Source organism: Mustela putorius, unplaced genomic scaffold (genome assembly GCF_011764305.1).
Source record: "Mustela putorius furo isolate JIRA1106 unplaced genomic scaffold, ASM1176430v1.1 tig00000228_pilon_pilon_pilon, whole genome shotgun sequence".
Taxonomy (NCBI): Eukaryota; Metazoa; Chordata; class Mammalia; order Carnivora; family Mustelidae; genus Mustela; species Mustela putorius.
In genome coordinates, this window is record NW_025421322.1 from 22,553,349 (window position 1) to 22,567,502 (window position 14,154).

The following is a 14,154-nucleotide window of genomic DNA, read 5'->3' on the forward strand; positions in this document are numbered from 1 at the left end:
GATGACTGTACTTAATGATAATACTGTATTACATACTTGAAATTTGCTAAGAGAGTAGATCTTAAGCCTCTCCCCACACATACATGCCCCAAAAGTAACTAGGTAAGGTGCTAGGTGTATTAATTAACTTGACTGCAGTAATCATTTCACTATATATGTATATGAAATGATTATTTTATGTATTTTAAATTTTATCGATTACACCTCAACACAAAATAATAATAAAAGAGAAGGTCCACGAATCTCATGGAGAGAAAAATCTGGGATGGTGTGCTGACGTGGTTTCCAAAATCTAGGAGAGACTAAAGGAGAAGTAAAGCATTTCTCAAAAACCTGCCATAGGTTTTAAAGGGACTGAGGGCCGGGTAAAAAATCATTAAGAACAGGTATAAAAAACTGAGAGTTTACAGTGTTTTCTGAGTTGCTCAGAAGTGCTTTTATACTCAATGGTGTTTACGTTTTAGTTGCTTCAGGAAATACACCTAGTTCTTCCTTTTTTAAAATCTTAAAATCTGTATCAGTTGGGGGCGCCTGGCTGGCTCAGTCCGAAGAACACGCAGCTCTTGACCTCAGGGTGGTGAGATCGAGCCCCACGTGGGGTGTACAGATTACTTAAATAACTGAAATAATTTGCGAACTCTATGAAATAACAGTATTAATAATACTGTAAACTGTCCACGTTTGGCACAGACCTAGCGTACGGTTTGTACTAAGTATCACTCCCATAACCCTTTCCCTACCCTTCGTGCCTCCACCTTCAGAATCCTTATTTTTAAAAATGCAATTCCTGCCCCCACGCTTGGGATTCAATAACATAAAATACATTAAGCCCTTCATCCAGTGTTTAGTGATCATAAGAAGCATTCCGTAAACAATAGTTCCCTTATGCCTTCTCTAGCCTGGCATGTTCTCGCTTTCCACCCCTAAATTTCCACCGAGGGGACGTCAGCTCTGCCACAACCCAGGGCCAGCAGAAATGTAACACAGAGGCACAAGTGAAGGGAGAAGAAGATAGACTGTCCTCGTGGAGAATGTCACTTGTTTGTGAATTTCCTACCAATATTAATTTTCCTCCAGGCAGACTATAAAATTGAAGCAAATAACTGGAAAAATGCGATTTATTGGAAAACTTGCTGTTGGCAGATCTGGGTATAGGGAATGAAATTATTAACCCAGTGAAACAAGGTATGAGAAAGGCCTGTATCCAGCTGTTGGGTACAGGGCACAGGGAGTCCTTGACAGGGAAACTCGGGGTGTTACAGGCAGCAATGATGAGGAAAGAGCCGTCGGAAGGAAGACTGCTGCCGTAGTATTCGTCTCATCACCAAATTTCACTCAGTGAAAATGAAAGAGAAGAGGAGAAATGGATTTTTCCACTAATCAAGCATGGATTATCTAGTCTCTCGGTCAAAGAACAAGTTGATTTGGTATCTGAAGAACAGACATGCTGAATAACGCGTTCCTTTGAATACACCAGCACCAGTTAATGAAGCGTGCAGCGCTGTCTGTAAACAATCGGAGAAAGCAAATTTCCTTTTCCGCTACCTAACGTGCATATTGGTAACAAAAAGATACTTTTCTAGATTAAAATCGAGTGATCTACAGGCACACCTGGGTGGCGCATTTGGCTAAGCATCAGACTCTCGATTTCAACTCAGGTCTGGATCTCAAGGTCCTGGGATCAAGCCTTGCATCGGGCTCTACACTCAGCACGGAGTCAGCCTGGGCTTCTCTCTCCTTCTCCCTCTGCTCCTCCCTATTCCCCCCTCAAATAAATAACTAAATCTTTAAAAAATATCAGGTGAACTACACCCAATATTCACACAATGCGTATGGGTACACTCCTCTGTGTGGAGTATTACACAGACCTTGAAAATTATTTTATAAACACATATGACCAGTGTGGGGAAATGTATATAGATCGATGGAAAATCTCTGGGTATGCAATTCAAATATGTACAAGAAAAACTTGGAAATAAATCCATGAAAACGTTGAGCGATTTACTAGGTGAGTTCATTTCTTCTATAAAGTTTTCCATTCCACTGAAAATTTCCACTCCGCTGAAAAATACATACGTTCCAACACCGAGCATCATACGTGTTTTGTCTGTCATTTGTTTAACACTGGTGTCAAGTCGGGGTTGGAATACCAGATGAGCTCTTCTATGTTCTCCTGCATGTGCTTATGTCAGGGTGGATCTAAATGATCCCCGTCTAGCTCTTCAGACTTAACACATGCAGTGGAAATGCCTATCTCAACGTGAAGCTAACTGAGCCACGTGGGATGAAACCTACACCTCATTAATCCCTTACACAAACCAACGGGCCTCCAGCAAATGAGACAGAAGAGATGCTGAGACCTGCCAGTTGAAGTTACAGGGCACTTTTGGATTTGGGGGGCCTTAGAAGAGCTTCCTGCTCTGTTCAAGACTTTTCTGTTCAAATGACCACTAAAAAAGTCCCAAAGTCATTCATTCATTCAATCAATAAAGCTTTTGCCATTCGCCCACTGATATATCCTACCTGCATTTATGGGACACTGCTATGGACTGAATTGTGTCCCCCTAAAACTCATAGGTTGAAGCCCTGACCCCGAGTGTTGACTATATTTGGAAATAGGGCCTATAATGAGCTAATAAAGGTTAAGTGAAGGCACAGGGATGGGGCAGGGCCTCAACCAGTAGGAGGGAGGCTTTTTATGAGAAAAGAAAGAGATGCCAGAGATCTTTCTCCCTCCATACACACACAGTGGAAAGGGCAGGTGAGGACAGAGCAAGAAGGCAGCTGTCTATAAGACAGCAAGGAAACGCTCGCCAGAAACCAACCCTGATAGCACCTTGATCTTGGACTTCTAGTCTCCAGAATTGTGAGAAAATAAATTTCTGTTGTGTGTGCCACCTGCTTTGTAGTATTTTGTTATGGCGTCCTAGCCAACAGTAAAAGCACCTACTCTATGCAAACCCAAGGCTAGCCATGGTGTGAGTAGAAAAGATGAGTCGGAGTTCAAGAGGAGAAGTGCCCTCTTCCCCCTGATTCTCATAGACGCGTCACTCCAGGTTCTGTCCCCGTTCTTGGGAGTCTCACTCCTAGAACATGGAAGAAAGTCGGAAACAGCCTCTGGCAGATGTCAAGTGGAAGAAACGAACCAGGGTCAGGTGGCCGGGTGGAGAATTATTCCTCTTCAGTGGGGCAACCTGATTACTATGAAGGTCTTTCTCCAGAGGGTGAACCTGAACCTGGAGTAAGAGCCGTCCCATCCCAACAATGAAGAGCAGTGGATTCTGGCACAAGGACAGAGAAGAACCCTACATTTGTCAACATATTTGTCATTTCATTCCTATCAAGGTGTTGGAAGTATAGATTTCTTTGCTCTTTATATCACTCCCAACTAATTGCTTCTGTCAAGAGTAGTAAGCCGGAGACAAGCCACAGAGATGTGGACGTGTACTGCTACGCTATCTTGAGAAGTCCAAACAGAGAGGTTTTATAAATCATGGCAGTGCAGAAACGAGACAAGGCCACCTGACAAGGTAAGACCAAGATCCTTTCTCTTCCCTCTATTTAGTCATGTGGGCTGCCATGGGAGTAGAAGTGGCAGCTACAAGGAAGATATAGAGGAAAACAGTGGCCTGATGACATTTATAAATGTTCCGTGAAATCTTTCCCTAGATGAATTTGTATTGGCATCCGAATCCAACCAATTAAATAATAACCAGCTGTACAACAGTGGATACTGTATTGTCCAACTGTTCCCTGAGCATCACCACTCAGGGCTTGCAGGCACCTCCAATCAACAGAGGCTGAAGCCACATTGCCCAAGTTCCTTGAGATCTTAAGAACCCAATACCTGGGTTCCAAATGAAGAAACACCAGGACCCACAAGCACCACGTCCACTGCGAAGGACAGGTTGTTTTCACTGGGAGTCAAACCGCTATTCAAAAGAAACAGTCATGCAGAGGGGAGATGGAGGCTCCACGCAAGGGAGGGTTTCCTGACGTTGGCAAGGATGACTCGAGTCGCTCCGTTTAGATGTCGGTGGTGTGCGACGATAAGGGAGACGCAGCTGGCCTCTCCAGGCTAACAGTGACATTGACAGATGCCTGAGGGAATATAGGACTTGAAGATCCTTGCTTTGCTGCTTTAATGAAAAGAATGCTTTTGAGATGGGAGCCTGAGTGAAGTGACACAGAAGCGGAGAATGGAGCGGCACTTGGAAAAGAGCTGCCTGCTGCTTCCAATGAACTCGAGTCCTTGCGGGGAGGCTTATATACACCAAGGAACTAACTGTAAGGGCTCACACGCTGCAGACGGGAAACTCGGGCCGGGGCAGGGCAGTGATCATTAGGAACTCAGGGAGAACAAGTCAGAGGTTCCAAGACTGGAAAAGTGAAAACGATATCCTGATTTTCAGAGCATGGAATAAAGTAGATTCTTAGACCTCATTCCCAGGCCAAATTCAGTAATGGATTCCTCTAAAGTAGCCTTTAGTAAGTAGACTTACGGCATCTCTCCCTGATTCTGTTGGCTGAGTAACTCCACGAATACAAGTTTTCAAAAACGTTCTAAATATGTGATGAGTTCAGGGGCACCTGGGTGGCTCAGCCCGTTAAGCCTCTTCCTCCAGCCCAGGTCATGATCCCAGGATCCTGGACTCGAGGCCCGCCTCGGGCTCCCTGCTCAGGAGGGAGGGAAGTCTGCCTCTGCCTCTGCTCATGGGTGTTCTCTCTCAAATAAATAAAATCTTAAAAATACAAAATAAAAATGTGAGTTCAATTTTGGAAAGGAAAACACACACACACACACACACCGACCTATTCTGAAATGCTATGAAACACGGGGCAGCGAAAATGCCCCCCTCATGGGGTCTTCGTTTGCAGGCCATACTGGGGAACACATCACTGTAGCTGGATTCTGGACACTAAATAGCAGGTGAAGGTCAGGCGGACATTAAGATTTTTTAAAGTCATCAGGTGCCCATTTAGAAAGGCAGGGCGTCTGCCAGAATTTGTTCCATTCTGCCGGGAACAGCCTTTTGACGTTCCTCTCAAGATTCTTCCCAAAGATTTTTTTCTGATCTGCAGTCTCAAGGGAGACTCTGAAATAGCTATTATTTATGTTTCAATTATTTTACATTTTAAGCTATTTGTGTAGTTTAAAAATACGACCATGTGTCTCTTATCTGTGGCAGGGACAAAGCAACAGCAACCAAGAAAATGCTCTCTCCCCAGAGAAGATAACTTTCTTACTCAGTTGGAAGAAGACACGGGCAGGCAGCCCGGGACAGGCTTTCAAGTCGCAATTCACACCCAGTTTCTAAGTTTTATCGGAACCTGCGTGAGAAGCCCAAGGACATGCTTTGTTCCCTGGTTATCGAATTCAAACACACGTTCCCATGGTTGAAACCAAAGCCACAGACTCCAGCAAGACTCTACATTTCCTATTATCTGGGTATATGAGTTACTGAACCACTGAAAGGCCCATATAACATGAGTGGGGCAGGAGAATGAAGACTTGGATGTGAGGGGACAGAGCAGAGTCAGAGAGCCCAACCCGGCTCTCTGCCAACCGGGGGGACCTTGGCAAGTTACCTACACCCTCCATGCCTTGGATTCCTCGAATGCAAACTGGGGATAGCTGTATGCCTACCTCATTGTGTTGTTGCTAAGGATGAAATGAGTTATGTGAACACTGCATGGAACAGCACCTGGAACAGAATACACAGGTGAAGCAACTGTTACCATTAGCTTGATCAGGGAAGCGATTTTTATTGGGTTGTTCCGTGCTGTACGTGTACAACCCAAAACAATTCCAGGTCCGTGGCAAACACTCAGTAAATATTTGCGAAATGAGTAGCCAGAATACAAGGTGGACTCTTTTCCAAGAAGTCTGTGATTAAGGGCTGCCATGAGATACCCTGACTTCTCTCCCACCCTGGGTCTTCCATCCACGTGAAACAGTAGCTGATGCTGGATCCAAAGACTTGGATTTTGATCCACGATATGCTCGTTTCCAGATTAATTCAATCCTGGCGAAAGGGATCTAGAAAGGTAACTGGGATGTGATGTTTTATGGGATTAGCCTAACATTCATTTCCTATTCCTTCCTTCCAATCTACCTTTAGCAACTAGTGTTTTCAGCAGTGACTTGGTTGTTTAGGGAGTCAGAGTTATCTTCTTTTCTTCTTTTTTGGTCTCGGAGTAGAAGGTGACCATTTTGTCAAAAACAAAAACAAAAACAAACAAGTCCTTAAGATTTCACATTCATGGTTAGCTGGATCCAAGCCACCTACATTTAAATATAAATGGGTCCCTCACCCACATTAAAAAAAAAAGGGGGTGAAATGTTTCTAAATTACTGCAATGGCCCAAAGTGGCTCCCAAGGAGGATTCTACATGGCTCAGTGTGGCTGTGGGATAAACCCATTCACTGGTCAAATTCTTTGTCTGAGACTTGTGGGAACTTGGCAGTAGGAAATCCTCTCATTCCCACAGAAGGCCAGGCAAAATGCATCTCTACCAATAACTGAGGTACTAGACTGCACATGGTTTCTGCCTCTTCAGATATATCCCTCTGCCTGACTGGTTTTGAGAAAAACAGAAACAAAAAAAACCTGTCTCTCAAAAAAAAAAAAAAAAAAAAAAAAAAAAAACCTGTCTCACAAAGGATGCTCATGCACTAATCTAATTCTGGATGGGTGTTAGAGAGTGTTGCATAAAATGTTCCATACAAAAACATTATTATTAATATCCTTAATTAAAACAAAAACAGTTGCAGCACACAGATTCCGCCAAATTAGTGAAATTACATATTAGGTAACTGGGTTGCTAAGCAATATTACATTCTCATTTTACTTAATTGCTGTAATTAGCATCTCCCGGCAGATGTCACAATGCAAGCCACACACACACACACACACAAAAAGAAAGAAAGAAAGGAAAACAACTGGTCCGATCTCGTAAATGGTTCAGGTACTCTTGAATACTTCTATCCGTTGGCCACCCCAGTGGGACCCAGCAATCAAGAGGGTGTCTAGGCAGGTGAGGGGAGAGTCACTAAAAAGCCCACGATACCAGGAAGAGGGGCCACACTCCAGCTTGTCAACTATATGCAGAAAGGAAATTACAGTGAGAGACAATAATGAGCTCTTCAGGTCACCCACAGATTTAATTCACCTCCACACCCACACACGTGCTATGTCTAGAAATGAACAAGGGTTACCATCTGATGGGTCATCTCACATCGTGACCGTCCATGGTCTTTTTATCATTTTAAGTTAATAGCTTTTTTTTTTATCATTTAGCAATCTTAGAACCTTTTTTGGGGGGGGGAGCAGCAGGTGGAAGGAGAGGAAGAAGCAGGGGGAGCAGCAGACAGAGGGAGAGGGAGAAGCAGACTTCCTGCTGAGCAAGGAGCCTGATGTGGGACTTGATCCCAGGACCCTGGGACCATGACCTGAGCTGAAAAGCAGATGCTTAACCAACGGAGCCACCCAGGTATCCTGCGATCTTAGAACTTTAATTTTTAAATATATTCTTTGAGTTTTCTGGTTATCTCTTCCATATTCCCTTATCCCATCCATGTTTTAATTACCTCAACGAATATCACCATGAGTACTGAATATGTATTATAAAAAGACCTTCAAGAACTCCATGGAAGAGAATGACAATTAAAATCTGTTCTCTTTTACTGGGAAAATGAAACCACGAGCGGATAACCTGAACAATGAACTTTTATAACTCTCGGCTTTTAGCTCTCATATTCAGCACTCTTTTAAATCCCCTTACCATCGGCACTTGGTACAATGCTGGCCCCTCACAGGAGACTCTTAAACATTTCTTAAATTGAACCGGACATCCCTGCTCCAAGGAAGAAGCCATCAACAGGCCGGCCGTGTTGTTACAAGCATCATTCAGAGCTGGCTTTCCGGAGCAGCGGGGGTGAGGAGTTCCAGTCTCCCTACTCACCTCTCTACTTATCTCCCCCACTCCTCACTCACCCAACTCGAAGAAGCTGCTGGATTAATAGGAGGCAAGACAGGAGGCCGGCAGCTAGTGTGAACCCCAGGATCCCGGGGCCAACGGGATGGGCAGATGTGAAGGCGGCCTCTGCACTTCTCAGTGTGACAGAGTGTGGACCCACGGGCCACGCATGCTACCCTAGGGAGTGCCCATGGTGTACGCTTGTCCACCTTCCCTCCCTAACAGAAGAGGCCTCCCAGGTTTAGCGTGAAAACCACAAGCTGATTGTAATTTAATGTCTGACCCACACAACTGGCCCAACTTCCCCTGGTGTAAAGAAAGCATTCCTGAAATTTCTAGGCTGGCCTGAGGCAGAAACTACTTTTAGCACTCAGAAAAGGGTTAGTTCCTGAGGCACCGAAGATAACCCAGCCTGGTTAAGCGAAAGGAAAGGCCAGCGTCTTTGGCTCCCCGTGGAGTCAGAGCAGAGAAGGGCACATTCATCCACTCTGGTCCCCAGCGACCCCAGCCTTCTCTGGGGCCCCCAGGTGGGAGAACCAGGCACAGAGCAGCATCCCCACCACCGCCCCCCACCCCCGCAAGTTCTCTGTGGGCCACCGGGACCGGGTGTGGCAGAATTTCTGGTTGCATCTCCTCTAGCATTTCAGAAGCACTGCGACCTTAATCCTTATTCTCTGTAGGCCTAGCTCACTCGCCAATTCTGACGGTGACAAAAACAATAAGCTTCCTCCATATGGGCAAGAGTACCTTTTTTTTTTTAAATGTTCAGCAACATCAAAGCAGCTTTGGCTAAGCAAAAAAATGTTTTCCCAAGGACTCATAAAAACTGAGGGATGAGAACAGCTAAAATTAGTGTTTGAAGACTTCCCAAGCGCATTGTTACCAATAATTGAGCTACTGAGGCACACAGGTGCCATCCCTGTTTTCCGGCAGGAGAGGTGACGGCTTGGAAACTTCTCCACATAGGTGTGGACACCAAGAACACATCACGAGCAAGGCTAGTGCCCCTCTTATGAAACACAATCAAATTTTCTCTCTTCCAGAAAAATATAAATTAGATGTGCCTGGGACTACCAAAAAAAAAACAAAACAAACAAACAAAAAAACCCAAACAAACTAAACAAATCAACTATGAACTGTCTGAGGGAATAACTCGATTTTCGAAGAACCCTGTTTCCTTCTGGCTCTGGCCCTGCCGGTTCTTGTACAAGAGGAAAGACCATGTCTGACCTTCTGAACGAGGCTGCCCAGCCCTGCTAAGGGGGAGGGAAGGGGACTGGAGGTTGCCCATCACTGCTGGGCCCCGTGATGCTAAATAAGGCGGTTCTCCTGTCATGGCTGTGGACTGAATCCTTTCCCGCTGTCACCCCGTCGGCTCGTAGGTTGAGGCCCTAACCCTCGGTGCGTCTATGTTTCAAGACAGGGCCGACAAGGTGATCATGAAGGTTAAATGAGGTCGTAAGGGTGTGGCCCAGCTCCAGGGCAAAGAAGTCACAGAGGCACACAGCAAGGGGGCAGCCACCTATGTCCCGAGGAGAGGGCTCGCTCCGGAAACCAACCATGCCGGCGCTGTGGTCTTAGCCTCCTTCGCCTCCGGGACTGTGAGAAAAGAATTACCAGTTGCTTCAGACGCAGTCATCAATTCCGTCATTTTCCTGATCACTGCAGTAGGGGTTCTGATCCTAGTTTTCAGGGGAGGAAGCAGGATCCGAGGGGCGACAGGATTTGCTCACGGTCACACAGCCTGTAAACTCTGGGGCTTGACCGGGCGAGCCTGGAACGTGAAGCCCGGGCTGTCAAACCCAATACTGTGACCTCTCCTCTCCACCAGCAAATTAAGTTGCCGTTTTTACTTTTTAAGGAGCTGTTTTTTCAGGCTTTCTGTTTGCTTGCTTGCTGACTGACTGACTGATTGATTGCTAGGATGGGCTTTAAAAGGTTTCTTCCAAAGTGCTCCAATGATAATCTGTGCATTTCAGTTGCTCCCAAGTTTTTAGTGTGATGAAGTTGTTTTTCAAATGTGGCCATTGTACTGTTAACCCCCCAAAATAGAGAAAGGGTTTAAAAGCAAGAGTAATAATAACTAAATTTATTTAGCACTTAGCACGCAACAAGCATTACCTTATGCCTTTACGTTATCTAATGTAACCTTCTAACACCCTACCAAGGTAGGTACAGATATTATGCCCGTCACAGATGAGGGACATGGGGCAGTAAGAGATTACAAAATTTGCCCAAGTTTCCGCAGCTGGTACGTAGCTGGGATTTGGAGCCATGCTCGAAGTTTCCAGAATCTGTACCCGGGAGCATCCGTGCAATGGAACGCGAGGCAGGGTGTCAAAGAAAGCTACGGCAGAGTACAAAATATCAGTGGAAAATTCCTACAGGATTATGTCAAGTGAAAAAGCAGGGCGAGCAAACGGCACATTTGAGGAGCTTCCGATGACTCGGTGAGCACTGGATCCAGGACAGCCTCTGAACGCATGCATCGGCGGTCGACACTACGAGGGGCGAGACGGTGCTTCTGCAGGACCGCAGGGAAGGAAGATCCACGTCCCTGCTCAGGGTCTTCCGACCGGAGGCTCTCGAAATGGAGCCTGGGCTGGAAACACCTGGGGGGGCCTTGACTCGCAGCGAGGCTGGGCCCCGCCTCCAGTGCCTGAATCCACTGGTCTAGTGCCTCGGCTGGGGTGGGGGGACATCTGCACCCCTAACGAGCTCCCAGGTGGTGCTCGTGCCCATGCTGAGAACTGGTCACAGCCCAGGTCTCCGATGGCATCTACAGCCCTGTCCTCACTCTGTCGTGTGATCTGGGTGGCTACCTTGTGCATGACACAGTTGTCAGGAGGGTGGAGGAAAGATCTACATAGCTCTCCTCAGCTACTTCAAAGAGCCACTAAAACTCCAGGGAATAAGAACATGCTCTTTTGGGAGGCTGCAGGGAACAGTGGTTAAAAAAAGTTTGCTCAGTTTGGGGCGCCTCGGTGGCTCAGTGGGTTAAGCATCTGCCCTCAGCTCCTGATCCCAGGGCCCTAGGGGATCGTGAACGCGCTCAGTGGGGAACGTGCTTCTCCCTCTGTCCCTCCTGCTCTCTTTCTCTCACTTGCTTTCTCTGTGTCCAATAAATAACATCTTTAAAAAAAAAAAAAAAAAGGTGCGTTCCGAATCTTACGTCTATCTCTTACTAGCTTATGACTTAGCCTCTTAGCTCGTCAGTTTACTTATCTGTGAAACAGGAATAAAACCTACACCTGAGAGGGCAAGGGGTGGAGGGTCGGTTAAATGCGGCTATTTGCCTGATGCTTTCAGAGAACACTTGCTCCTGAACCTCACCTACTGAGCCACATCTCCAGGGAAGGGTCCCCAGGACCGACCTCTTTAGTAAACAGCCAGGTGATTCTTAAATTGGTCATGTTTTGCAAAATTGAATCGAATCCATGTAAAGCACCACGCCTGTACGTAGCCTCCTTCTATGAAGGTCAGCCACTGGCTGATTAGCACCTGGGCCTGTTTGCAAGTAGTCTCACCACGGCCTTCTTGATAATGTCACTCAGCATGATTAATTAGTAGATACTCTGTAATAAAATTTTAGAAAACATAGCTCTATATCCATAAATAAAAATTACTTGAAGTGTACATTTTAGATTTGTATACATTACTATTTACAAATCATATTTCCTTTTAAAAGATTTTACTAGACAGAGACACAGGGAGAGCAGGAACCCAAGCAGAGGGAGTGGGAGAGGGAGAAGCAGGCTCCCCGCTGAGCAGGAAGCCCGATGTGGGGCTCGAACCCGGGACCCTGGGATCAGAACCTGAGCAAAGGCAGACACTTAACACTGAACCACTCAGGCGCCCCTACAAATCATATTTTTTTTAAAAAGATTTTATTTTAGAGAAAGAGAGTTCACCTGTAGGGAGAAGGAGAGGGAGATAATCTCCAGCAGATGCTGCACTGAGCTGGGAGCCTGATAAGGGGCTCAATGGGGGCTCCATGTGGGGCGGGACGCAGGGCTTGTTCCCACGACCCTGAGATCATGACCTGAGCAGAAACTAAAGCTGGATACTTAACCCTCTAAGCCACCCAGGTGTCCCTATAAATCATACATTAACAAAAGGTTTTAAAAGGAAATTTTAAAAAGTCATTTGAAAAATGCACTCGGGGTGCCTGGGTGGCTCAATCAGTTAAGCGTCTGTTCGGCTCGGATCATGACCCCAGGGGTCCTGGGACTGAGCCCACATCAGGCTCCTTGCTCAGCAGGGAGCCTGCTTCTCCCTCTGCCAATCTCTCTCACTCTCTCTGTTAAATGAATAAATAAAACCTTTAAAAAAAGAAGAAAAATGCACGCAAAGACAAATCACGCTACTAGACAGGCGACGTGTCTGAATGCTCATCTGTGCAGGACACACTGCCCCGTGCGACCGCATGGAACACGGCAAGTAAATGAGTCACTCGATGGACTTAAATATGTGGTTTTGGGAAGCAGCCAGTGGAAGTACTGGGGTAACGTGGTAATGGAAGGATCCAGAATTTCCCTTTGACTTCTACCTCCTCTGGCAGTGAGTTCTCTGCCGGAAGCGAACAGCTTCAGCCCAGCCTCCCATCTCCAACAGCCCAGGGGGAAGCACTCTCCTGGCCGGAGGAAAACAAAGATGGAAACTCCAGCTCCTGCAGGCTGCAAGTCCGCCACTAACTCGAAGGGACGAAATAAGAGGGAACCACCAGGGCCGCCATAGCAACTTGGATGTCCTCTGCCTCCCGGGCTACAGCTGGAGGTCAGGGGCATGTCGATAAGCCTAAGCTCCCCATTGCCCACAGGGCTCATACGTGCCAACAACACAGTCTTATTCTGCAGTTCAGCGGCGAGGCAGGGTGATGAGGGAAAGAGACAGTACACTGAGAGGTCAGTTACCCTCGCTGCATCTCCTTTGCATTTAGACGGTAGGCGCCGATTTCTTATGATGCCTCTTGTTCTAGACAAGCCCAGGTGGCACTGAAAGGGTTTCCATTTTTATCTCCACGGTGGACGCAGGCTCCTGGTTTCAGGCTACTCCTGTGCTTTGCTCACAGCCCAGACAGACCTGGCATGCTCGTGGCTCCTGAGCCTGTCATAGCTACTTTCGGTGCCCCCAGCCGGACCTCCTCAGATGCCATTGGCTGTACCTGTGCACCCCTCCCCCTGGAGACACTGATGGTCTGCTCTGTGGATGGCCAGAAGACCCTGCAAGACGACCTCCCGTCAGGCAGCCTGAGCTCTAGACATACGGTCGCTGGAGTGAGTCAGTCCAGTCACTCGCCTGAATGAGGACAAATTCAGAGGTAGTCAACAGAGGCTGCAGGGTGGTGCTGTCCATCAGAACTTTCTGTGGGGATGGATATGTTCTAAGATCAGTGTTGTCCAACAGAGTAGCCACCAGCCACAACTACTGAGTGCCTGGAATGTGGCTAGTGTGGACTGAGGCATTGGATTTTTAAAATCCCGAATGCAAACCTGCCTGAATAAAAAAGGCAGCCTCCGTGTCAGAATGCCTAGAAACTTCGAGGAGAAAGCTATGCCTGAGGGTAAGTTTTATCTTCAAGTTGCCTGAGAGTTACAGAGAAACTTTACCTTTCTCAGACTTCTGTTCCTGAAAATCAGTCTAGGAGGCATGAGGCCAGTTTCTCTTCTTAGTACCTGGAAGACAGTGACTAAGGTCTGATCTTTCTTTGGTTCCAGTTGGGAGAATGTCTCAGAATCTGCACATCAGTGCCCGTAGGTGAGGGCTATGGAAAGTGCTGGTGGTTGGGCTGAATTTGAACGGACCCCAAGACACAGCCCAAAGCTCCAGAGGAACATTTTACGATGTCTGGACACTGACTGTTGTGATTTTATTGTAAGCATCCAGAGTGTTTTCGTAGCTATCCTGACAAAGATTTTCAGGCTTAGGATACTCAAAATTTAATTACTGTTTCACTTCATTTCATTTCATTTCATTAATATCTGAATGATCTAGGTGTGGCCCCGACCCCTGCCCCCTTGAAGGCCTCCTCCTCTACTCACCTCTGGGGCCAATAATCGCCTTCTTCGGGTCACCCTAGCTGTTCTCCATAATCACCGTAAGTGGAAGTAAGAGGGCTGTGAAAGGCGTTTCGGCTCCACACATCATTGCCATTTTACTCTCCTGTCCCCTCAT

The 14,154-nt window shown here is 46.6% G+C and overlaps 1 protein-coding gene across 2 annotated transcripts in view; it reads right to left on the reverse strand.

The window, feature by feature from the left end:
- The window catches only part of SNTB1 (syntrophin beta 1), a 228,559-nt gene that overhangs the window by 14,545 nt on the left and 199,860 nt on the right, over positions 1 to 14,154 (reverse strand). The gene's annotated exons all lie outside the window — the stretch shown is intronic.